The sequence below is a fragment of the Giraffa tippelskirchi genome, chromosome 8, assembly GCF_054371585.1.
Source record: "Giraffa tippelskirchi isolate mGirTip1 chromosome 8, T2T-mGirTip1v1.2.pri, whole genome shotgun sequence".
NCBI lineage: Eukaryota > Metazoa > Chordata > Mammalia > Artiodactyla > Giraffidae > Giraffa > Giraffa tippelskirchi.
The window spans coordinates 128,636,691-128,660,581 of record NC_137282.1 but is presented as its reverse complement, the minus strand read 5'-3'; the positions used below and the strand labels follow the sequence as shown (position 1 = coordinate 128,660,581).

The 23,891-nt window shown below is 44.5% G+C and overlaps 1 protein-coding gene and 1 long non-coding RNA gene across 5 annotated transcripts in view; one reads left to right on the top strand and one right to left on the bottom strand.

Annotated features, from left to right (window-relative positions):
• BTBD9 (BTB domain containing 9) overlaps nt 1-23,891 on the top strand; it is a 396,006-nt gene that overhangs the window by 334,997 nt on the left and 37,118 nt on the right. The window lies entirely within an intron of this gene.
• On the bottom strand, nt 7,399-17,546 carry LOC145518551 (uncharacterized). Its single transcript, XR_014062966.1, has 3 exons — nt 16,115-17,546; nt 12,175-13,055; nt 7,399-11,478 (listed from the first exon to the last, which is right to left on the bottom strand). It is a non-coding gene; the product is annotated as an uncharacterized LOC145518551 (long non-coding RNA).

Here is a 23,891-nt window from a genome sequence, read left to right as displayed (position 1 = left end):
AGACATACAAGTCAGAAACAGACTCTTTAAAAAGGTAGGATGAAGACTATAGATTACAAAGAAGTCCACTTATATTTCCACATAATTTCCTACCATACTGTCACTACAACTTCCTCCACACAGTATTAATTTGACCAGCCTATTAGCTGTATCATAATTCATACTTTAAAGCTTGGTTTTAAAATTATAGTCTCTAAACCAGATTACCTAGGGCTTCACTATCCAGGTTTAGAGTTATTAGCCTCTGTTTTTCTTCCCTTTCCTTCCTGTTGCCTACTTAAAAAAATCATTACCTTGTTCATTAGGCCATTTATTAGATTATTTCCTTCTCCCAAAAGAGACTTGCATGCGTGTTTTTCCTCTGTTTTAAGCCAAGATCCATAAAGCATATTTTCCCCTCAGATGACATTTTCTTTTCATGATCCCTTGAAATGGAATGTAAGTGAATTTCACCATGGTGGTTGTAAATTACATACTGAGTATCAGTAATAAACATTTCTTACAAAGTTTAAACTGTAGTTTCAGAGTGGTGATCATCTGGAATTGCACACATTTACCAGATGTTTTGGAGGGAGTTAGTGAGTGCTTTTTGCTCATACACTTTTCACCTCTTGATCCAAATTTATGCAGTGGTTCACAGCCCACATAAAAAAAAAAGTGAGCAAAAGAATGTTTGTGTTCTTAGTGATGTGGCTGCACAGTTTTGAAGGGAAGGTGTGGTGAGTAGTCACCTTGTTCGTCCTTCTACCTCTAGGCGGGGTTGCACAGTAAACGTGTCCCAGAATGCTGGTGATTTTCCTCTCTTGAGAAACACTGGATGATAGCCCTTGCTTCCTCACCTCCGGTTCTCAGAGCCTTCAGTGTACATTTCATGCGTGGGGGACGCTCAGGCAAAGGAGGGCAGCATGCTGGGCTGCTGCTGTCAGATGAAAGTAACTTGTTTATATTGTTCATGTTTCCTTCCTGGTTCTCTAGGGAGTTCCCCACTTCTCTGTAGGATTTGGCAGTGGATATATAGGCTTAATAGAAACTCAGACTGCTGGAGCTTTGAAACGTATGGTCTTTCCTCTAGGGTGTGCTGGGGAAGGGGAAGGAGGGGCTCATGGAAGCTTGGTTATTTGTTTCACATTTCTGAATCTTTTCATTTTTCCTAAATTAAAATAAAAATCCAAACCTATACTAATCTAATGTTGAGACCCCCAAGTTTAAACTGCCAAGAGGGTATGACCCCAAAGTTCATGTTCCCATGTTCTCACAGCACCAGTGTACCACAGCCTCTGCCTGTTCATCAGTGCTTCTGAAGACCTCAGGGGCACAGCCGCGTGGCTAGATTGCCCTGTGAGGACAGAGGGCCATAGTAACATTTAGTGATCAAGTTTTTAGTGAGACGTGGCATGTGCTGTGGTCTACAATTGCAAATGCATTCAATCTAGGATCTCTAGTCTGGTTTTGAAATTTATACCTTTGCATTGCATTAATATCATAGACATACATTAATATTAATTAACTTTATAAATTTCTGAGGAGATGAGAAGAGAGGCCAGGGCATAGTCTTCTAAGTCATTCCTATTCGTGGATGGAACAACTGATAGTCTCAGGCACTGTTTCCTTAAGTCACTTCCTTATGTAAAGTTATCATTCAACTCGTATTGAATCATTGCCCTGCTAAAACCCCCCAATTCATGGGGCATAGGCCCATGTTAACTCAAAAACATGTTATTGATCCATCCATCACTTAGGGGACATATTTTTGCCATCGCTCTAGGTCAGGCGCTGTGCTGGGCACTTCCCTTCCCTCATGGGCTCGTTTGCTAAGCTTTCCCAGTAGGCTCAGAACCAGTAGTAGCTGAGGGGCCTTGATCCAAATGTAAATAGAGGCATTTGTGGATTCTGACATACTTAGCTAGACCAGCTCTTCTCTGAGTGAGTCAGTGGGGATGACATTTATGGGAGCAAGCAGTATGCTAAATCTGGAAATACGTACTACATAGATGGGAGTGAGCTCGGCCTTGGTGGGTAAGTAAAGATCACTCCTCTGCCTTCAGCATGCCAGAGGGAAGTTCAGGTGTGCCTTTGAGCAGAGAAGATCTTCCTGGGGATGGCAGGATTGCAGCCCATCCGCTCCTTTGTTGCCTTTGTGCTGGAAACGATGCCTCAGCCTCAGGGAGCCTGGCACTTTGAGCACGTTTTCCTGCAGGCGGTGCCAGGGCTCCGACTGCCCTCTCTGATGATAAGTGTGATGTTCGGTTTGTAATGAGCAGTTGCAGCTTCTGTAAACTGTGTAATACCATATAATAAGCAGTAATTTTCCACTTACCCTTAATAACAGGAGTTTTCTGCTTGGCTTTTAGTGATAGCCAAAATGTGGGTGGTTTTTTTTCCCCCCTTCACCAGTGTGATGAATTTCCAGAGTCATCTTTTTTTTCACAAGATAGATTGACAAGTTGTTTTCCAAGTGTGTCCAAAATGTGTAATAGCTAATCTTGCCTTTAAAAAAGTCAAAGTCAAATAAAATGGTGCTGAAGTAGCCATTTATAATAAAATGGCTATATACATTCCTAAGCTCGTTTTAGCTGTCTCCTGGCTGTGCTCTTCCTCAGGGGATTAGTAGCTTGAAGCTTAGCCCAATAGCTTGGATGATAAAACTGCCAAGTCTCAAGTTATTGTTTTAAATTTCCTGTAAGAGATTGTATCTTAAGTATAAAGTGAACTTGCCCTAGATAACTTTGGTGTCCTTCTTGGAAAGAGGGGGATGGCTATTATGCTGTGTACTCTTCTTCCCTGAGTCACACACTCAAGACTGGTGGGAGTTCTTGCTCTGATTTTTTTTTTTTAATCATTGGGAAATAATTCCAGAAAAGAAACAGACTCAACTTTACATTGTAAGCCTTCTTACCTCCATTTAAAATCAACTTTTGACTTTCCCTTGATGCTCAGAATGCCATAAAATTCAGTGGGTTTGTTTGTTTGTTTGTTTGGTAATAAATTAAGGTTGCTTTTTCATCAGACTGCCTTCTCCCTTTCTGAGATACAGCTGGCATTATCTGTTCATTCATTTATTTCTGTAGGCCTCTCGGTAACCACTTACCCCTATCAGATGATTTGAGCAAGACCAGCAGCTGTTGATTTTGTGATATCAGGGAAGTGTTATGAATCATGTTGATGGGAGCCTTGATACTTCCGTGATCACTGGGCACTGCCATTTATCTGTCACAGAGCCGGCCTTCCCACAGATTTCTTGCCTGAGACTTCGATGTGTCTGATTTGCTAAAACTAGGATATCAGTGAATGGTGGCAAGTGAGATGCAGAAGTTGCTTGAGCTGACCTCACCTTTAAAAGATGATTGTGCCTTTTTGGCACAAAAGGTTAGATTTGTTCATCAGAATGATAGATTGATCCTCTGTGTGCAGAACTCTGTGTGGGGTTATAAAGAAAAGAGAAGATGGACCACTTGCCTGAAGTCTAGTTCAGAAACAACATACATATCAAAAGACTCTCTTGTCAGCTGACTCCTACCAAGTGTCACCTAAAAAGCAAACTGAGGTTGAGTAACTGTTTGCTTCCCCATGTCTGCTTAAAACTTCATTTAAATCACAGAAGTAGTGTGCAATTTATGAAGAAAGTTTATTAGAACTTTCAGCAAGCAAGTCACACTTCTGCAAAGATAGAATGAAGATCAACGGGGGGGTTGGGTGATGTGTGCTCAGGCAGAGACCAGGCTTTCTGCAGATGCCAGCAAGTCCAGCGCTGCTCAGAAAAGGTGCTTCTCACCGTTTGACACATCTGTGCTCTCACAGCTCTTTGTTTCTCAGATGTGGGTCCAGATACGCCATCTCAATGGCTCTGGAGAGCTATTGTTTTGTGTTCTTCCTCCCTCAGGGCCTTCCACTGAAAGGCTGTCCTGCAGGTGGAACTGAATTGACCCTGCACGAGAAATGCCCTGACTCAGGTGGAAGCAGACTTTTAATCAAATACCAATAGAACAAACCATTTTCTAGTGAAATCTCTGGAGCCGTGGTATCACTGGTGCCCACATTCTCTAGTTGTTTACTGGGATTTGATATCTACCCCAGCAGGTTGTCTTTGGGGTTTACCTAAATCAGTGTAATTAAATTAGAATTTGTAGTCTTATGATCCTTCTACTTAGGAATTTTACTTAGAGACTTGTCACTGCAGATCGAACATTGTGGGCTGGCCGTCAGTCATGATCAGAATGAGGGTCTTGTCTTCAAAGCAGAAGTGGTTTGCCCTACATTTGACTTGAATGTTATTGCTTAGCTGCTGTTAGGAATTTGCGTCTTTGACTTTAAGGTTTAGGCAGAGCTTCTCAAGTTGTATGAAATGATGTCACAGACCAGTGTCCTCCTTTAGAAACGTATACATCACATGATTTGTGAATTTTAGTGCAATGAAAAGTGAAGTAATGGGGGAAAGCAGTGGATTGAATTTTCAAGGAGGGGACCTGGCAGTTGTGCCAGTGCTGCCAGTTCCTCGTCTCTGTGCTGTTCGGGAAGGGGGCTGAGGGGGAAAAGCGCATGACAGAGAGAGAATGGGGAAGAGGGAGTAGGGAAGGAATACAAAAGCCATCATCATAGTCATTACTTTCTAAATGAGGCGTTCCTTTCCTTTTTCCTTTAAGAATATCTAACTCAAGTTCTTCTTGAGAAATGAGGATCCTGGCTACAAGGAGACCCAGAATTGGAGGTTCCAGGCGCTGAAGTCTCGTCCTGTGCAGCACCATTATGCCCAGGGCCCAGGCGGTCGCCCCTTCCCCCTCTAGCCAGGGGTCTTTCAGTGTCATTTTGCTCAAGGGTTCTGTGGGCAGCACTGTGTATCATTGGCTTCCTTGTGTGGTTTGTTTTAGCATTTGAAACAATTCTGAGAAGGGATTCGTAGTTCACCAGACTGCCAGAGAGATCCATGGTGCAAAAAGGAAAGGTCTAAGTGTGAAATGAATACTTACACATTCAGAACCTTCAGATGATGTGAAATTTCAAAAAACAGGAACCATGGCTTTACAGACATCTTTGTTACTGCGTTTTTCCCTTACCTGATTTCTACTTGATCTCCTGTGACCTTGTCCATCTGGGGCACACTATTGGTCTGGTGCCATTGCTGCTAAGATGAGCTTGTCAGCTCATCTTTTGTCACTGACCTTCTCATCTTATACCTTGAAGTGTAGTGACCTCAGTTGTTGCGCTTCAGCCAGGGGTGCTGGGAGCCAAAGAAGCTCTCTGCGGTGGAATCCTAGCCCTCCTCCCCTGGCTCAGATTTCAGCAGCACTTCTCTCTCTGGGGCAGCATTTACACAGAAATCCTGAAGGTTTGTTCTAGGAGATCAAGGCTGGGGAAAGGTGGCAGCCCCAGACTTCCCTTCAGCCCTTGCTCTGACCTTCAAGCCCACCTGCCTTCTTTTAGAACTCATAGGGTATCTACCTGTTGGAAGCCTGTGTAGACCTTTATCTTTATGAAGTGTAGCTCACTTTATGAAGTACACTTGGCCCTCAAACAGCATGGGGGTTGATCCACTTGTAATTTATGGGCAGCCTTCTATACCCACAGTTCCTACACATCCATGGATTCAACCCACTCCAGACCATGTAGTGCCGTGGTTTTACTATGGAAAAATATCCACATATAAGTGACCTCTTGCAGTTTAAACCCCACATTGTTCAAAGGTCAGCTGTATCTACTGTGCAGTTGGTGCTGTGCTAGACAAAAATCCACTGGACCACGAAGTTCGAGAGCCTGTGGGCATGGACTGATGTTTGCAGTGTGGCTGCCCTGGGTGACTGCCCCATCCCCAAAGAGAGTTGACCCTGATGGAGGAAAAAACACAGCCATGGATATGAAAGTCTGTTTTTGAATTGTTTGTTTTAAATGTAAAATGGTTTCAAGCTCAGCCTTTATCTTAGTGATTATGTTCTTACACTATTACCAGTATCTTGCCAGAAAGAAAAGTGTGCAGTATGGCAACATTAACTGCACATGAATGAAGTAAAACAGGCAAAATTAAAACACTTGGACTAGAAACCAGGACACCTGGCTGTCAGCCTTGGTTCTGTCACCGATGGCAGAGTGTCCTTCAGTCTCCCTGTACCTCTGCCTCCTCAGCTGGGAAACACCATCCCTCAAACGGGGCTCGATGCTGGACTCCCAGAGTGGTTTTCATTAAAATAGTACAGTTTATTGTTTTATTACCAGTAAAAGTGTGAAAGTTATGGAAAACATAAAATCCACCATACTTTCTAAAGCTCCTTCTAATATTTATGTTCTGTGGTTCTAAAGTTCTCCTGGAAATGGTGTACTGGTTGGACAGGTATAGAGATATTGACATACATCTGTGCTGTTCACACAAAACATATGTGTGTGAGCTTCTGACTCTTACTTATGAGGTAGAATCAACCCTGTAGCTGCTTCTCTGCATTTCATTAGGCCTAGACTCTGGATTTATCACATATACCTGGGCCCAGGCAGCCATAAGGACCCCCATCTCTAGAGAAAAGCTTACAGCTTCATATAGTCTTATTGGGAAGTGGAAAAATAATATTAACAACAAGTTGAAATGTATTAAATACTTTTGAGCTTCCTGGAGATGGAGACTGTAATGTGTATAATTAAATTACATTTGAACTGTGGTCATGTGGAACAACAAACCGAAGTGCTGAAACCCAGGTCCGATAAGTTGGCGTTGAAAGAAGGGTCACCTTGTAGTCCTAAAATCACTGAGAACATATCTGCCTGGAAACCTTTCCCTAATGAACTGTTAACATCCATTAAATGTTAGGTGTGCAGTAAAAATGTCTTAATATTTGTATTTTTAGCATGGATACAGTGGTATCAGTTAAAATAATCAGCCCTTGCCTGTAATCTAAAAGTCTTATCTCTTTAGTCTTACGTTTTTAGAAGGCAGATGTTTTAAAACTGATTTGAAAATCAAATTTGCCCTTCAGTGATTTCATTTGGAAGAAACATAGAAGTAAACATTATAAAGAAGGCTTTTCAGTACATTATGCATGCAAATGTGGCAGCCAAATTCAGGTTCACAAGTGAAGGTGGATGACTGTTCTAGTTGAGAAAGGTTGAGTTGTTTAAATGAATACAAAGGTCATCGACCCTCAGATTGTACTTTTTTGTCATTTCGTAGAAAGGCTATTGCCTCATGTTTAACTCCACCTGCCAAAAAGTAAGACTTGAAAGGCTGGGGCCAGCAGAGTGAGGCCCCGTTAATAGCACAGTGGCTGCTGAAACACTCGTGGTGTGCTCCCATCCAGCCCGTGCTCTCTGCCTCGTGCTGTGCTAGAAGCGACAGAATGGGGTTTAGGTGGGGTTGGGGTCTTCCCAGAATATACCCCGTGATTGGTGTGGGAAATCTGGAGACTGCAGTCATAGAAGTTAAATATATGCTGCTAAGATGATCTCTGATGCATTTATAGGTTTGCCTGATACCCCTCAAGAGTCAAGGACTGTGTCTTTGAATCACCAAAACAGAGGAGAGCCTGACATGGAGCAGGAGCTTAGAAATGATCCATATACAAATGAATGAATGAATTTATGAATGAATGAGTAGTTATACTTTGGGGGTTATATTATTGCTTAATGGAATTGTAGCAGATTGTTCAGACTTATAGTGAATTAGATAAAAGTTATCATTGTGATAGAGCAGAAAAAAGAGATTTGGAATAATCCAAACCAAATTCTTGCTGTCTGTCCTGAAGATCAAAAACTTGAGCAAGCAGCATGGAGGTCTGCAGATCTGGAGAGAAGAGGTCTCCCAGCTGGGGAAGTGTGACCACCCTGCCGAAAATCTGCATTAAACCCCAGTTGGCCCAGCTCCGCAGTGGGCGGATTAAGGGAAATGTTGGTTTCCGCGGTGAGCAGAGCATCCCCTGGGAAGGGCTTGCTGGAGTGGGCAGGAGTAAACCTGAGCTTTAGGAGGAAGCCCGACCTCTTTATGGGATTCTAATCCAAGTTCCTGCAGAGAGAGTTATTTAAAAAGGCCTCGTTAAAGGAACTGCAGCTCGAGAGTCCCAGTGGCAGCCGGGACCCTTCTGGGAAGAGTTTTGTGCTACACTACATCTTTATTGTATCTTTCATCTCGATTCTGTTGAAGAATCTTTATTTATCTCAGGTTTCCTGGGGAACGGGATGAAAACTTTTGGAGGCTGTTCTCTAGTTTCCCACCTCCTTCCCTGCTAGAAGCGTCCAGATTGGCAAGAGGCCTGTGCTCTTCATGGTCCCTTGCTGCTTGTCCTTTTAGCACTCTCCTCAGCCCTAGCAGGCAAGACTGTGGTTGCCTCTTGTTTTGAACTGCTGATGGCTCTCAGAATTTTTTCTAGGTGTATTCTAAATACATCTAGCTGAAGTTATTTATGTATCTATCTCTGATCATTGGAAAGTATAAAAGGGCCTTCTTTCAACAAATACTTTGACTACCCACTGCATGTGAGGCACAGAGTTGTTGTTACATTGCTACTCATCGTCCTGTTTCCAGGCTCAGGTTGAGAGTTCACTGAACTCTTTCCAGCATCCTGGAAAGTGGATTTCTTACATCATCGGCCTCCCTAGGAAGCCCTTGGGAGGCAAGACTCTCCACAGCCTCAACAGGCAAATGAGAAGATCAGATTTCACAAAAACAGTAAAAGAGGTTCTCTGGCTTAAGGACTTTGTCATTTGGTGGATTTTAAGAAATATATACATAATGGAATATTATTCAGCCATAAAAAAGGTTATTCTGTCAGTTGTGACAGAGTGGATAGATGTTGAGCACATTCTGTCTGAGATAAGTCAGACAGAAAGACAAGTTCTGTGTGATCCACACAGATGCGGAATCTAAAAAAGACAAACATGTAAAACAAACTAACAGAAACCCAGGTAGTAAAATGATGGTTACCAGGGGATTGAGGGTGGAGGATAAGATAAATGATGTTTGAGGGTAGAAACTTTTAATGAACAATAAATAAGCCATAGAGATCCAGTGCACAGTATAATGAATATAAACAATAATATTGTACTTAATTATGCAATGTGGTAAGTATTGCCATAAAGGCAATCATATTACAATAAATAAATGCATCAAAGTAACATATTTTAAACTTACACAATGTTACATGTCACATTTATTCAATTAAAAATATATTGTTAAAAAAAGAACTTAGGCATTCAGGGAAAAAAGGGAATGGGGTGGGAGATGTAGGGTATGGATGACTGATATAGAAAGGAGAGACTGCGCCGGCCGCATTACTGTGCCTTGGTCTCTCACTGTTGCGGGCCACGGCTTGTTCCCTGGACATGGTCTGTGCTTTCCGATCTTTGTGACGTTTCCATATGGTGGGGCTACTCCCTGGGATGCTGGTCTTCATTGTCCCTCCACAACCCCTGCCCCTTCTCTGACTGGAGAAGAATTCTGGGTCATTCTTTATGTCCAGCTCACTGTCGTCTCCTCTTTGAATGTTATCCCGACCTCTCCAGACTAAACTCGGAAGAGGCAGAATCCCTAACTCAGGCTAAATATGGGAAAGCCCTTCTGCCCTTCCTTGATCAGTGCTGAAACTGGACTCACAGACATGGCAAGGGAGGGGAGGATTCATGCCTGGTGAGATGACAGAACCACTTACGGATTCGAGAGAGACCATTTTAATTGCACACCTCTTCTTAGTGCTGAGGGAGAAACTGAATCTCGTCTGTTGACTACTACATTCCTGCCACTTGGTTGAAGCTCAGTACATGTTAATGTGTTAGTGTGCATGGATGATCTGGGAGGTCATCTGTTTCCTAATCTAGAACTTAAAAATCACGGAATTCAAGGGACTCATGGATAGCACAATCATTAGAAATTATGGGACCCAGAAACTCCACTCGCAGATATATCTACCCAGGAGAAATGAAAACATACGTCCATCTTGAAAACTTGTATATGAATGTTCACCTCTTTCTTTTTCCTCAAGGCTCTCTCCTCACAGATCTGTGGCTGGACCAGGGTTTACTGCTTTAACATATTGTTAATTTACATACAAATCCAGAGAGTTCATTGTGGGGTTTTGGGGTGTGAGGAGAGCAAAGCCCAGACCAGAGGGCACTGCTGTCAGACTAAAAGCGCTGATCCCACCTTCCGCACGTGTAACTGGCCCACAGCAGCACCGGGGACACGGTGGGGAGGGGGAGCCAGAGCAGCTTCAGTGGCCCTTGATGGGCCGTCAGCCCCTTCTAGAGCTGGCTTTGTATTTTGGCCACTAGGTCAACAGTAGGAGTCCCTACTGTAAATCAGATCTTACACTGGCATTGTAATGGGATTCTAAGTCAGTAAAATTCAGATGTTGAAGTCAGAATGATCCTTGTCCCTAATGTTATACTGGAAAATATCTAAGTATATATAAATCCAGGAGTTAAAGACATTTATATGAACTTGACCTGACTGAGCCACAACACTGATGAATGGCTCTTTTGATAATGAAAGCAATCTAATCCTGTAACCACAAAGCTGCATATGAGATGTTGATTCTGTACCAACATCACAGAGGTCTCTCATAGTACATGGTTTTTGAGTAGCATGTCTGTGTTATCCTACATAATGCATTTTTACTACCAATTATTGTCTGACTTGACTCAGTGCTAGTAATTCAATTTGATTATTTGATGACATCATAAATATTAATTACAAAGTTGATTATAGTAATGGTGAAAGAATGGAACCAAGGACCATTTTTATTATGGCAAGTGAAATCATAGCAAATATATATGGCTTCTCCTGTTCTATAACTCTTACTGTTTTTCATTCATCCGAGAAATAAATTGAGCACCTACTAAGTGTTAGGCACTGAACAAGGCAGACAAGGTCTCTAGTTTCGTCAAGTTTACATTCTAGTTGGGGGAAACCAGCAATAACAAGTTCTCACTACTGATAAATGCTATGAAGAAAATGACACAAGGTAGTAGGTAGACAGTGGTAAGTCTGTGATCTGCAAGAAGCAGCTACTTGAGGTCAGAACAGCCTCTCTAAAAAAGTGACATTTGAGCTTAGTGATATAGAAGCCAGCTTTACAAAAGCTGGGGGGAAAGAGAATTTAAGGAAGAGGTAAGGCTATAAAAATGGAATGGGCTTGGTGTGTATACAGAACAAAAAGGTGGCTAGTGCTGCTGAAGCTTGGAGGAGGAATTGGAGATGGAGAGACTCATGAATCTCAGATTGTATATGATCTTTAGGTCTTGTTAAGGAGGCTGCATTTGATTTCTAAGAGTAATGAGCTGTTAGAGGGTTTTAAGCAAGGGAATGGTGTGAACTGATTTCTGCTTTTTCAAGATCACTCTGGTTGCTGTATGGAGAATGACTTGGTGGGAGGTAAATACAGAGCGGGAAGACCAGTAAGGAGGCTGCTGCTATAACCCTGATAAGAGAATACAGGGTCTTGGACTGGGATGGTGATGCTGGAGATGGTAAGAAGTGGAAGGCTTTGGAAAATATACTGCTGATGGATTGGACTGGAGACCAGGGTGGGGATGAGGGAGAGGAGAGAAGGAGGCCTTGATGCAGAACTTCTGGCTCTGTCCTTGGTCCTGGACATTTCACCACTTTGCTGTTTCTATCAGTGCCCTGAAAGAAGACAGAAGGCATTCTTCCTGGATTTCTAAAGCTAGGAGGGATGACAACTGTGATAGATGACAGACGTGAGATTCAAAATGATCTCTCTAGCCTCTAATGTGGGACCAAACCAACAGGATGGGACTTAATAGGGATAAATGTGATGCACTCCACTTAGGCTCAGAAAATCAATTGTATAAGTACAGTATGGGGGCAGTCAAGCTTGAGAGAAGTTCATGTGAAAAAGTGCTGTGGTTTTAATTGGCCACAAACTCAGTATGAGGTAATGATTAGGATGAGGCTGCTGCAGACCTTAGGCAGTCTTAATGCACCCTGACTGCGTAGTGTTCATATGCCCACACCACCTTCCTATCGTGCCCCGTGCTGGTCGGGGTATGTTGATGCTTAAAGGAGTACACTGAAGGGGGACCAGGTGATAAGAGTTCGGGAAGCTGTTTCATGGGGGGAATCAACTGAAGGAACAAGGGGTAAATAAGACCAGGTAAGACAAGACTGAGGGAGTTGTGAGGTCATGATAAGTATCTTGAAATATGTGCAGAGCTTCTTTGTGGGAAAGAAACCCTGATCCTATTAACCCTGGAGGTTGGCACTCACCTATTTTATTCTTAAAACAGTAGGTAGAGTGGTTTGGTAGTAAGAGAGACCAGAGACAGGAAAGCCCAGGAGCAGCAGTGAGAGACAAGAGGCCATGGGTGTCTGAGCAGAGCCATTGCACTGGGGACATGAAGTCTTCTGGCTGAGAAGCTGAAGTGGGGTGGCCCCCTTGAGGGAAGACAGAAAAAACCTTGTAGCTCTGTGCCCGGGTGCCCGGGCAGCCAGTCAGCAGGCTGGACAGCCAATGGCCAGAGGGTGAGGCAGAGGGACTTCTTCTGGGGGAAGTACCACACATCAAGAAAATTAGAGATACCAAAGGAACATTTCATGCAAAGATAGGCTCGATAAAGGACAGAAATGGTATGGACCTAACAGAAGCAGAAGATATTAAGAGGTGGCAAGAATACACAGAAGAACTGTACAAAAAAGATCTTCACGACCCAGGTAATCACGATGGTGTGATCACTCACCTAGAGCCAGACATCCTGGAATGTGAAGTCAAGTGGGCCTTAGAAAGCATCACTACAAACAAAGCTAGTGGAGGTGATGGAATTCCAGTTGAGCTATTTCAAATCCTCAAAAGTGATGCTGTGAAAGTGCTGCACTCGATATGCCAGCAAATTTGGAAAACTCAGCAGTGGCCACAGGACTGGAAGAGGTCAGTTTTCATTCCAATCCCAAAGAAAGGCAATGCCAAAGAATGCTCAAACTACCGCACAATTGCACTCATCTCACACGCTAGTAAAGTAATGCTCAAAATTCTCCAAGCCAAGCTTCAGCAATACGTGAACCGTGAACTTCCAGATGTTCAAGCTGGTTTTAGAAAAGGCAGAAGAACCAGAGATCAAATTGCCAATATCCACTGGATCATCAAAAAAGCAAGAGAGTTCCAGAAAAACATCTATTTCTGCTTTATTGACTATGCCAAAGCCTTTGACTGTGTGGATCACAATAAACTGTGGAAAATTCTGAAAGAGATGGGAATACCAGACCACCTGACCTGTCTCTTGAGAAACCTGTATGCAGGTCAGGAAGCAACAGTTAGAACTGGACATGGAACAACAGACTGGTTCCAAATAGGAAAAGGAGTACGTCAAGGCTGTATATTGTCACCCTGCTTATTTAACTTATATGCAAAATACATCATGAGAAACGCTGGGTTGGAAGAAACACAAGCTGGAATCAAGATTGCCGGGAGAAATATCAATAACCTCAGATATGTGGATGACACCACCCTTATGGCAGAAAGTGAAGAAGAACTAAAGAGCCTCTTGATGAAGGTGAAAGAGGAGAGTGAAAAGTTGGCTTAAAGCTCAACGTTCAGAAAACTAAGATCATGGCATCTGGTCCCATCACTTCATGGGAAATAGATGGGGAAACAGTGGAAACAGTGTCAGACTTTATTTTTTTGGGCTCCAGAATCACTGCTGATGGTGACTGCAGCCATGAAATTAAAAGACGCTTACTCCTTGGAAGGAAGGTTATGGCCAACCTAGATAGCATATTTAAAAGCAGAGACATTACTTTGCCAACAAAAGTCCGTCTAGTCAAGGCTATGGTTTTTCCAGTGGTCATGTATGGATGTGAGAGTTGGACGGTGAAGAAAGCTGAGCACCGCAGAATTGATGCTTTTGAACTGTGGTGTTGGAGAAGACTCTTGAAAGTCCCTTGGACGGCAAGGAGATCCAGTCAGTCCATCCTAAAAGAGATCAATCCTGGGTGTTCAGTGGAAGGTCTGATGTTGAAGCTGAAACTCCAATACTTTGGCCACCTCATGCGAAGGGTTGACTCCTTGGAAAAGACCCTAATGCTGGGTAGGATTGGGGGCGGGAGGAGAAGGGGACGACAGAGGATGAGATGGTTGGATGGCATAACCAACTCGATGGACATGGGTTTGGGTAGACTCCGGGAGTTGGTGATGGACAGAGAGGCCTGGTGTGCTGCAATTCATGGGGTCGCAAAGAGTCGGACACGACTGAGCGACTGAACTGAACTGAACTGAACCACACATCATTCTTGAAGCACCGGTGGCAAAAGAACTTGCTGTTCTCAAGTCTGTCCACCCATCAGACTCGAGGTGCCTGGGTTCTCAGCATGGGGAGACTGCCAGCCCCACGCTGCGTGCTCCCTTACACTGTCACGCCCAGCTCTGTCAGCAGGAGGAACTGCAAGCACGAAGGAATCATGCCCTCGTTTTTCATGGACATGGAGCTGTGAGTGTCTGCAGATGTGCCCGTGGCCTCTTCTGAAGCTCTCCCACCGGCTCCTCAACCAGTAACTCAGCCGCCCCCAGGGCCCGCCAGCCCCACTGCCCTGGCTGCCTTGTGCCATTAGATCGCTTTCCTTCACTCCTGCCTGTCAGAGCAGAGGGGACAAGGACAGTAACTGGTGGGGAGCCGGCTGTCTGAGTGTTCAACCAGGCTTCATTGTGTGGCTCTCTATTCTTCATGTTTTTGAAAGACTCATCGTTTAGACCTCCAGGAATCTTTGGATGCGACATCTGAAGGATATAACTGTGAACCACATAATAAATATGTGCTCTTGAAACAACATTAAGTGGCAGCACTAATGACTTCAGCCAGGACTTCAAAGCACAAGCCCCAGAAGTGGCCTCCTTTGGAGAGCAATCAGAATCCCAGAACTCTGGAAACTTGGAGAGAGGAAGAGTCTGACCGCCTCTCTAGATGCTGCTCTGCGTCTCCTTGCACACAGCATTCGGTCTCCCTGGGAAGTGAGCCTGGGGAGCCCGCTGGATGAGAAGGCCACTCCAGGACACCCTTGTTAAGTGGTGACACTCACACTACCCAACCTCTGCTTGTTTCAGCCGTAAAATCCTGGGTCAGATTGTGGTTAGAAAGTCGATTGCTTGCAAAGCAACCCTGCTGTCTCTAGGTCTTTGTTTTATTCGGGGCTGCTCTGTCAGCTGTGGGCTCGCCTTTGATGGGGCACAGCAGTGTTTTTCATGTCTAACTAGTGTTTTAATGTTTGTGAGAGACTGTGGTTAATTGGATCCCCATGGTACCACAAATGGCTTTAGAAGCCTCTTGTGTCTGGGGGCTAATTCTGGGACTGCGTGTGCGTGCATGCATACCCCTGTGCCCTCACACCTGAGCAGGCACCATGAGAGTTTTAAGTGTTCCTTGACCCACATCTCAGGTTTGAGAATTTTTAATACTTGTTTTTTCCAAAGTCAAAAATCATGGCATCTCCCCTAGATTCGTAACCTTTCTCCTTTCACGCTTGTTTATTGCGTATGTTGTTCTGGGGCCAGACTCATCTTGAGCATGTCCGATCCCCACGTGTGATACGTTATACATGTCCACTGTCTTGCGGGCCACTGTGTTCCTCCAGCCCCCGCTTGCTGACTTTCCTTTTGCAGGGTTGCAGCAACAACAAGGCCCCCACGTGCTCCTCTCTAGTTTTCTGCTCAGTGGCTGTGAAAGCATCCAGGGGCCTGCCTGCTGCTCGTCCTGAGAAGGGCAGCCACAGGCAGTTCCTTACGCACAGGCTGCCATTCTTTGGATCGTGCAGTCTGATCACCGAGGTGGGGATCAGCATCTTATCAATTCTCCACAAGAGACAGGGTCTTGCACTCTCATCCCCTCTCTGACACCTGAGGTAAACCTCTTTCTCATAACCTGAACAAGCCTAACATTGCTTTGCACAGAGCTGTGAGGGCACGTTAAAGCAGATGCTTTTGTAAGGGGAGCAGTGGGTACAGAAATAGCTCAGTACACCTTGGAGCAAGACAGTTCAGTTCAGTCACTCAGTCATGTCCAACCCTTTGCAACCCCATGGACTACAGCACGCTGGGCTTCCCTGTCCTTCACCAATTCCCAAACCTTCACCAATTCCCAAACCTTCACCAATTCCCAAAGCTTGCTCACACTCATGTCCATTGAGTCAGTGATGCCATCCAACCATCTCATCCTCTGTCAGGCAAGACAGGCTGTTAGGATTTGGGATGCCTGGGAAGTGGAGAAGCTAATCCACGTCTGACCTTTAGCCTCCTACTCCTTCTCTGCCAATGGACTGTGCTCACTGATGGCGTGTGCCTGCATCTTGTTGGTCTTCTCTTGTTATCTGTATGTCCTATCTGCCCCAGGTGGAATGGTGTCCTGGAGGTACTTTCTCAGTGGTAAAACTCTGAACAAAGATAAGATATCATTAGGAACTTCCCTGGTGGTCCAGTGGTTAAGATTCTGTACTTCTACTACAGAGGGTGCAGGTTGGCCCTCTGGTCAGGAAACTAAGATCACACACCTTAGATCTCTTCAACTAGAACATAAACTTCTTGAAGCCAAGGTTGCATTCTCATAGAGTCCCTAACCTCTCTGCTCTTTGCCTGGCTGGTTAAATGACCATTTCCAGCCAAGCTAGAGTTGTTCTCCTTTGCTATTCTCTCATAGCACTATGTTCCATTCCTTCCTAACAACCTGTCACAGCATATAATTCTGTTATTTGTAATTAACTTTTCTATGTATGTCTTTTCCAGTAGACTTTAAGTTCTATAACCGTAGGGGCCCCTGTCTGCTTTGTTCATATGTACATTCCTAGCATCCATATGATGCCTGGTACATAATATTTTCTGAGTAACTAAAGGAATGGTTCCCCAAGAGGACATCAAGTTTAGGGCCAGAGAATGTCTCTGTTTTCATAGATCTTACCAGCTGGGGCCGTCCTTGGCCTTCACCTTCAGGTTCTGCTGGGCTAGCTTCCTAATGTACCCTGAGCATTCCACCTCTTCTCATTACCTCTGAATGTGTCTGCTGGTGACTTGACTCAGATGAAGCTCAGAGACACTGGGCCCCAGCACTGGGCAAGAGATGGTAGCTACCTGAGCTGATTTGTTCCTGTCCCATTTGCCTGTGGAAGGAGGGATGGATGACTTTAGGGCTCCAGATGCAGAGAGGAAGGTAAGTGGACTTCTGACCAAGCGTGTAAGGACAAATGCAGAGGCCTCCCCCCGGGGGGCACACAGAGGAAGCACATGCTTTCATATCTTCTGTCCCTGGTGGTGACGTGCCCGTCCCATAGAAGAGCCCATTAAGACAGTCACCATGAACAGTGGAAATTCCATCAGAAGTTAGTTACCTTAAACTAAATATGACTTTCCGACCCACATTTATGGATTTACACTAATTAGATTGTGGAATTGCAGCATCACATTTCATTATTACCTTGAAATTGCAATTTCATTCTAAATGACCGAGCCTTGTAAGCAGTGTAAGCACCACCTGACACATATTCTGAAACAAGCCTGTGTTAAGCTGCAAGTGTGTAGTGGGCAGTATTTGAAGAACTCTGATTGAATATATAAATCATGAAAATCAGAAATGGAAAAAAAAAAAAAGATGTTAGCTTTTCCTTGAACCAGCTACACACTGGTCTCTGGCTCAGGGGTGGACCATCCTCTCCCCTGCACACCTTTGTCTTACACAAGCTCTTTCTGTTACGTTCCTGGCATCCCCTTACCCCTGTTCAGACCTTCTGATGCAGCGTTTCTGCATTGCCACTGCTTGTATATCTTGTGTACTTTGGCTGGTAGTCTCTAAAAACCTTTGTGCTTCATCCAACATTGATTTCGCCCCAAAGCTCCTCTTTCCCCAAGCAGTGGCGCTGGTTTTGACAGTCCTTTTTTTCCTCATCATTATGAGATGGCCCTCATCCAGAAGTGTGCTCATGGCCCTGTCCAAGATTAGGAATCCTTGGCTAGGGGCCTGCCAGCTGAGCCAGGCAGACAGATAAATTCCAGAAGAGGAATGACAACATAGAAAAGGAGGCTGTACAGCCATGAGACTCAACTAAATCTTATTACTGAATTATCCATACCTCGGAATTGTTAAGAAGTCGTATAAGAAGAAGTAAGACCAAGACAGGGATTTCCAGAGTAAGAGGAGAAATTAGGAAAGTTTGGGGAAGATATTGAAGCTGGGTGTAACAGATTTTTTAAAAAAGGAAAGGAAGAAAGAGGAAAAACAAAGGGAATAAAGAACATGTTTTCCTGAAATGGGTAAAAGTGAGCTGGAGGGGTGTGACACGGTGAGGGCAGACCTGTGGTTGGTGAGGAATTGGGTAGGAAGAAATGACGGAGCATCTAAATTCAGAATTCCTGTGTAGGCATATCTCCCTCTGCTTAGAAGAGTGGTGTCTTGGCACTGTAGTTTGGTGGGGAAATTGTTGTGACAATCTACAAATCTTCCTCCAAACTCAGGGTTAGAACCTTGTTTCTTTTGGCTTGCCCGCATGAGATCTATTTAAAAAAAAAAATAGAGAATACATAAATAAAGCAGTGGGAGAAAAACTAGAATGGGATGCCAGAAAGAACACAAGCGGCCACATGACCTTCTCGTGATGTGTGAATGTGTAACACGTCTGGCTCTAAATGTCTGTTTACATTTCCTAGGTGGGCTTTTCCTGTGAGAGACAGAGATTCTTCAACTAGAGCCTTTTCAGCTCATGGTACCCCCACAGGATTACATACTTAATCTCATTCTGTCCACGAGTAAAATTAGAGTTCTTTTGTTAAGTAAACAAACTGAATGAATTGTCCGTGCTAATTTAGCCCTTTCTCCCTTCATCAGTGTGATATTTACTTTTATTAATGCTTGTAAGTGTTGTATTTGAGTGGCTACCAGCCCCATTTTTCAGACAAATCTTACAGTTCAGTGTCAAATGTATCTGATTCATGGTAAGTGCTTAGGCCTTCTCTGGGCTTCATTTCTTCCGAACAATGAGTAATTATTCCAGCTCCTCCCTGCACTGTGGGGATATTTGGACAGTAAATGAGATCTCATCTCTGACAGCACTGCCTACTCGTCAGAGGAGATCCGCACTGTTGTTATTAGGTTGATATTGTTCTTTCCCAGAGTGCACCCCACCTAATGCTTGCGGCGCCACCGTCTCTTGGGGCTTTCACCAGGGAAAAGATTTCAGTGCGATGGCTTGTTGCACGCTGGGCTCAGATTTCCTGTGGCGTTCTGTGGGCAGGACTCTGTGGTGCTCCGGCCTGTGTGACTGTGCACTGAGCTGTTGGGTGTCTGAGACTGAAGGGGAGAAGATGCCAGTGGCCTTCCAGGGGGAGGCTTTGGACTGGGGGCGGCTGGGTGATTACAGGAAGGCAGGTGCTGATTTACCTGTTTGCCAGTTTATTTTCTTTGGGGAGGCAGCATTTCAATTTATTGCATTCCTTGGAGGTTTGACATGTCAATTAGATGTTATCGACAGTAATAGAGGGGCAGTTGCTGTAAATGTGAAGTTTTTACTGGTAGGCCATGAAATGACACCCCAAGGGACTGTGACAGAGGGCATGATAAATACCGTGTTACCTGCACACGGGCAGAGGGACTGATTAACAGGGGAGGGTGATTCTATCTCCTGCACTAAAATGTTATTTATTCATTTGCTGTCAATCAAACCTTCTGTTCTAATTGGCTGAAAGGTTAAATCATCAAGATCTGCTCATAAACCAAGTTAAGGTAGGAAGAAGAGCGGCGTTAAATCATAATCAGTAGCTTGTTTATTTACTGCATTAGCGCATCTGTGTGACCTTGCAGAGCCTTTCTCTCCCCTCTGGTTACAGTAGCAACCCTGAGCTGGGTCTTGCGCCTGGGTGGTGGTTGCAGGGAAGGGGGAGACGGTTGCTATGCCCAGTGGTACACCTGGAATCTGAAGAAGGCTGCAGTGGTACTCCATGCAACACTGCCTGGGCATAATTAGACCATGGCTATTCTTCCCACTGCATCCTAATGTATGGCTCTCGTATTGCACGACACTTGTAAAAGGAAGAATTATTTGTTGAAAAGACAAATATATTTCCACACTAACAGTTTTATAAAGATGTCAGTAAATAAGTATAGGCATCATTAAATCACATTTTAAAGGCAGGTTTCTTGTGATAAATCTGCATTATCAAGTCTCATTTCTGAAATGAATCATACATTGTAAAACTTGATGAGAGTTGAATAAAGCATCCTTTGTTGGCCAGTACAAGTGTATATTGTCAAACCGTGCAGAAGGATAGCTTCAGACCCCAGTGAGAACGCTGATGGGGTTCTACCCCTTTCTTAGAAGCAGTATTTCAAGTGCAAGCTACTTTGGGCCAGTAAGGAGCTTTCCTCACTGCCAAAGCAGGTTATTCAAAGAAAGCCAAGAGTATACTCCCTTTCAGAGGATCTTTCTCCTCAGCTTGACGCTGAACACAGTTTGCTCTTCAGAAGGGCTGGAAAGCCCAGTCTTCCAGAGCCACAGGGCCGAGCAAGGTGGGCACCCCCTCCGCCCTGGGATACTACACCCAACAGCACACATGGACGTTCCACCTCCACCACCAACTACCTAACCAGAGCGAGACACTGCAGCCTTCAATGCAGACTGCTTTTCCTTCATCTAGATGTTTAACGAATTCACAGTCGCAGTTGTTGATTTCAGTATTTCAAGCACAAAGAGCCATACTAACTTGTGAATCTGACATACCATATTACCGTATTAAATACTATTGACATGCCATATTAAAAATAAATTAGCCAAAGAGGGTCTAATTGTCTGCTCTTTGGAGAGCATCTCTGAGATGACAGGAATAGCGGAATGCCTTCCTCAGTTTGGGTATTGTTTGTATTTGTGTGTGTATTTTAGGTTGTCATGTTTATGGGAAATATAACAAGTGTATAACGGTGGCTCTTATGGCAGAAATGGCCAACGTTATCTGCTTTCTCATCTTGTGTGACTGCTGAGTTAATTTTCCCTTTAGGAACACTCACCCATCTCAAAACCACCTGGTCTTATTTATTCTTGGTGAATAACACAACTTTGTGGCTATGTTGTTCCACAGTCAAGTTGCATGTGAGATGCATGACAGACTCCTAGTTGGTCTGACAAAACTGAAACAGTTTCAAGGCAGAGAATTAATCAGAAAGACAAATGTTTCGAAGCTGATCTTGGGTGGCTGATTTAGTAAGGAGGAACATTTAGTCTAAGGAAGAGAAAGTAGTAAAGGAATGGCCTCATTTTCCTTCTGAAGGAATAGACTGACCAGCACTTGGATGCAAGTTGCTTTTTACTAGACCTACACAAAGAGCTAGTTAGTCATCAGTAACTGTCAGTGTTGCCAGACCTGGTCACAGTCTAGGTGGGCACTCACCAAAAAAACCATGACAGAGAGGGGGTCTATCTAGAAAGCCAGACCCAACAAGTGGATTGTTTTTCCCCAATCAGATAAAGTGCCATAGAGAACTATAAGAGACATTACGTTTTGTATACATACAATGAATATACACTGGGATTCGAGAATAAAAAATCAGGATGGTGTCAAGATGACAGCAAGTATTTCCTTTTTAAAGTCGCTTGGTTGCAGCTTCAGTGTGGCTGTCTTTTCTGTGAGTTTCTGTCCATACTTACCCTCAGTCTCAGCTTAGAGCCCAGGCAGTTGCTGGCAGACGTTCCAAACCAGGAACTTTAGGACCTGAACATGGGCCCAACCTACTTTGATGGAACAGACTGTTTGGGAACGTCTCTGTATCGGGACTGTTGAAAGTCAGGTGGAAATCGGCAGGTCCAGGGGCTTGTTCTAGACGAAAGGTAATCAGTACAGTTTAGGGAGTGTCTCAGGCAGGTGATAGCAGGGACCCAGGCTTGGAAACTGGGGTTCAGAAACAGACTGTGCCCCTAGGGGGGCTGGAAAGGCTAGGGCAGGACCTTAGGGCTTTAGGGAGAGAAAGGTGTTGGATATTAATAGGATAGGGGTTTGGGCCAAATTTAGCACATAGCCTGTTTTTATGTGGCCACTAAGCTAAGAATAGTTTTTACATTTTAAAAGAGTTGTAAAAAACAAAGCCTATGTGACAGGGAGCTGTGTGGTCTAAAATATTGATATTTACTGTCTGGCCCTTTACAGTAAAAGTTTGCTGACCCTGGAGGAGTTAGGCATAGACTGGAATGTAGAATGATTTCTGGAACCAGTGGTATGACATGCTTTTTGAATTACCAGGAATAAAGTGAGGGTCAGATTCTAGTGCCCAGATACACAAGAGCAGGACCAGAGCATGGCTGACCTCACAGCTGCGTGACTTCCCATGTTCCCCCTCACTGGGGTGAGGTTGGGCCGGGGCCCAGGTAGAAGCCACGGTAAGAGAGGGTTGGGGGGCTGCGGCAGGAAATCAGTCATGGACACAGCTGGTGGCAGCGGAGGATACCTGACGTTTCTAGTGACAGGTTACCAAGTGCTCCGCCAGCCTCTGCCTCGTTTCCCTTTCCTGACTACCTGCAGGCTAGGTGTTCTCCAGGTGAGACAGCAAGGACTGCAGAGAGCAGGTGACTTGCCCAAGGCAGACCCAAATACTGTGGCTCCTATATGGTGGGGTTCCTGCCTTACCCCAGCTTCTCTCCCTCGGTAACCCTTGGCCAGCAGACCCCTCCACCCAGCCAGGGTATCTATGGAGCACTTTTGAAAGCTGGATTTGGAACCTCCCTCTCACAATATCCCTGCCATTTCAATCCCTCATCCTCACTGACACTAAAATTACCTCCCAAGTCTTCCTGATTCCCTTATTCTAAAACCTTCCTAGATTTTTCCAGCTTGTGCTTCCTACCTAGTAGAACATAAGCTCATCCTCCTTGTTATAGAGCAGAACAGTGGGTCTCGAAGTGTGGTACCCGGGCGGTAAGCATCGCCTGGGAACATGTTAGAAATACAGATTCTCAGGTCTCACCCCAGACCTCCTGAATCAGAGACTTAGGGAGTGGGTGCCGGCCATCTGTGCCAGCGCTCCCTCCAGGCAATGCTGGGGAGCTCAGGTTGGAGACCCGGGGAGAGCACATCACAACACACAGAAGAATCACCCTGGACACACAACTCTATGGACTGGAACATCGCCTCTGTTCTCTCCAGAAGGTAGTTGCTCTATTTTTCACTGACTGTGACGGTGCTAGTGACAGCGACAGCACAGGTCATTGTGTTCTGGTTCTGTTACGAGACCCAGTGAGAATTTCACTGCTAAGCACGCCCATACTAGGGGAAAACCATAAGAGTTTAGGAACATGTCACATAAAGCTAATACTACCAGACTTTGGGGGGGTGGTCCCAACATCCAGATCTTCAGAGGGAACCTGCATTTCCAAAATTCTACATTTCTATAGAATGCACACTAGTGTATCTAACCAGACTTATACTTTGCTATGAAAAGGGGTCCCAGCCAGGGGTTCTCAGAAACACTCTGCCGAGCCTGTACCAGTCTTATGCATCCCAGATCCACTGGCTAGTGGCACATTTTGACTCAAAGTTAGAAGTCATGATCTTTCCAACAAATATTGTGAAACTGACAATAAGAAAATCATAAAAGCAAAGATGGATCTCCCAAAGGTACAGCCAGCACTCATCACGGGCACTGAGTTCACAGATGGTACAGTGTCAGTTTCATTATTAATTTAGTACAGGTCCCTCTCGTGATGTTTTGTCACATCCAGAAGAAATGGTTCCAAAAGGACATTTGTCATCTTCAGTTATAAATGAGTAACAGTCCTTCATGAGGAGCAAAGGGTGAAAATAAAGATATCCTCCTCAGAGGCTTAAAATCAATACCCCTCGAGGGGTCTTCTTCCCGGAGCCATGTCTAGGCAAGGGCTGGGATTGTTATTAGTAGTGGTGGTACTAGGGGGTTTTTTGGTTGTTGTTCATCTCTAGTTTAAAGGCTTCTCAGTACAGAGT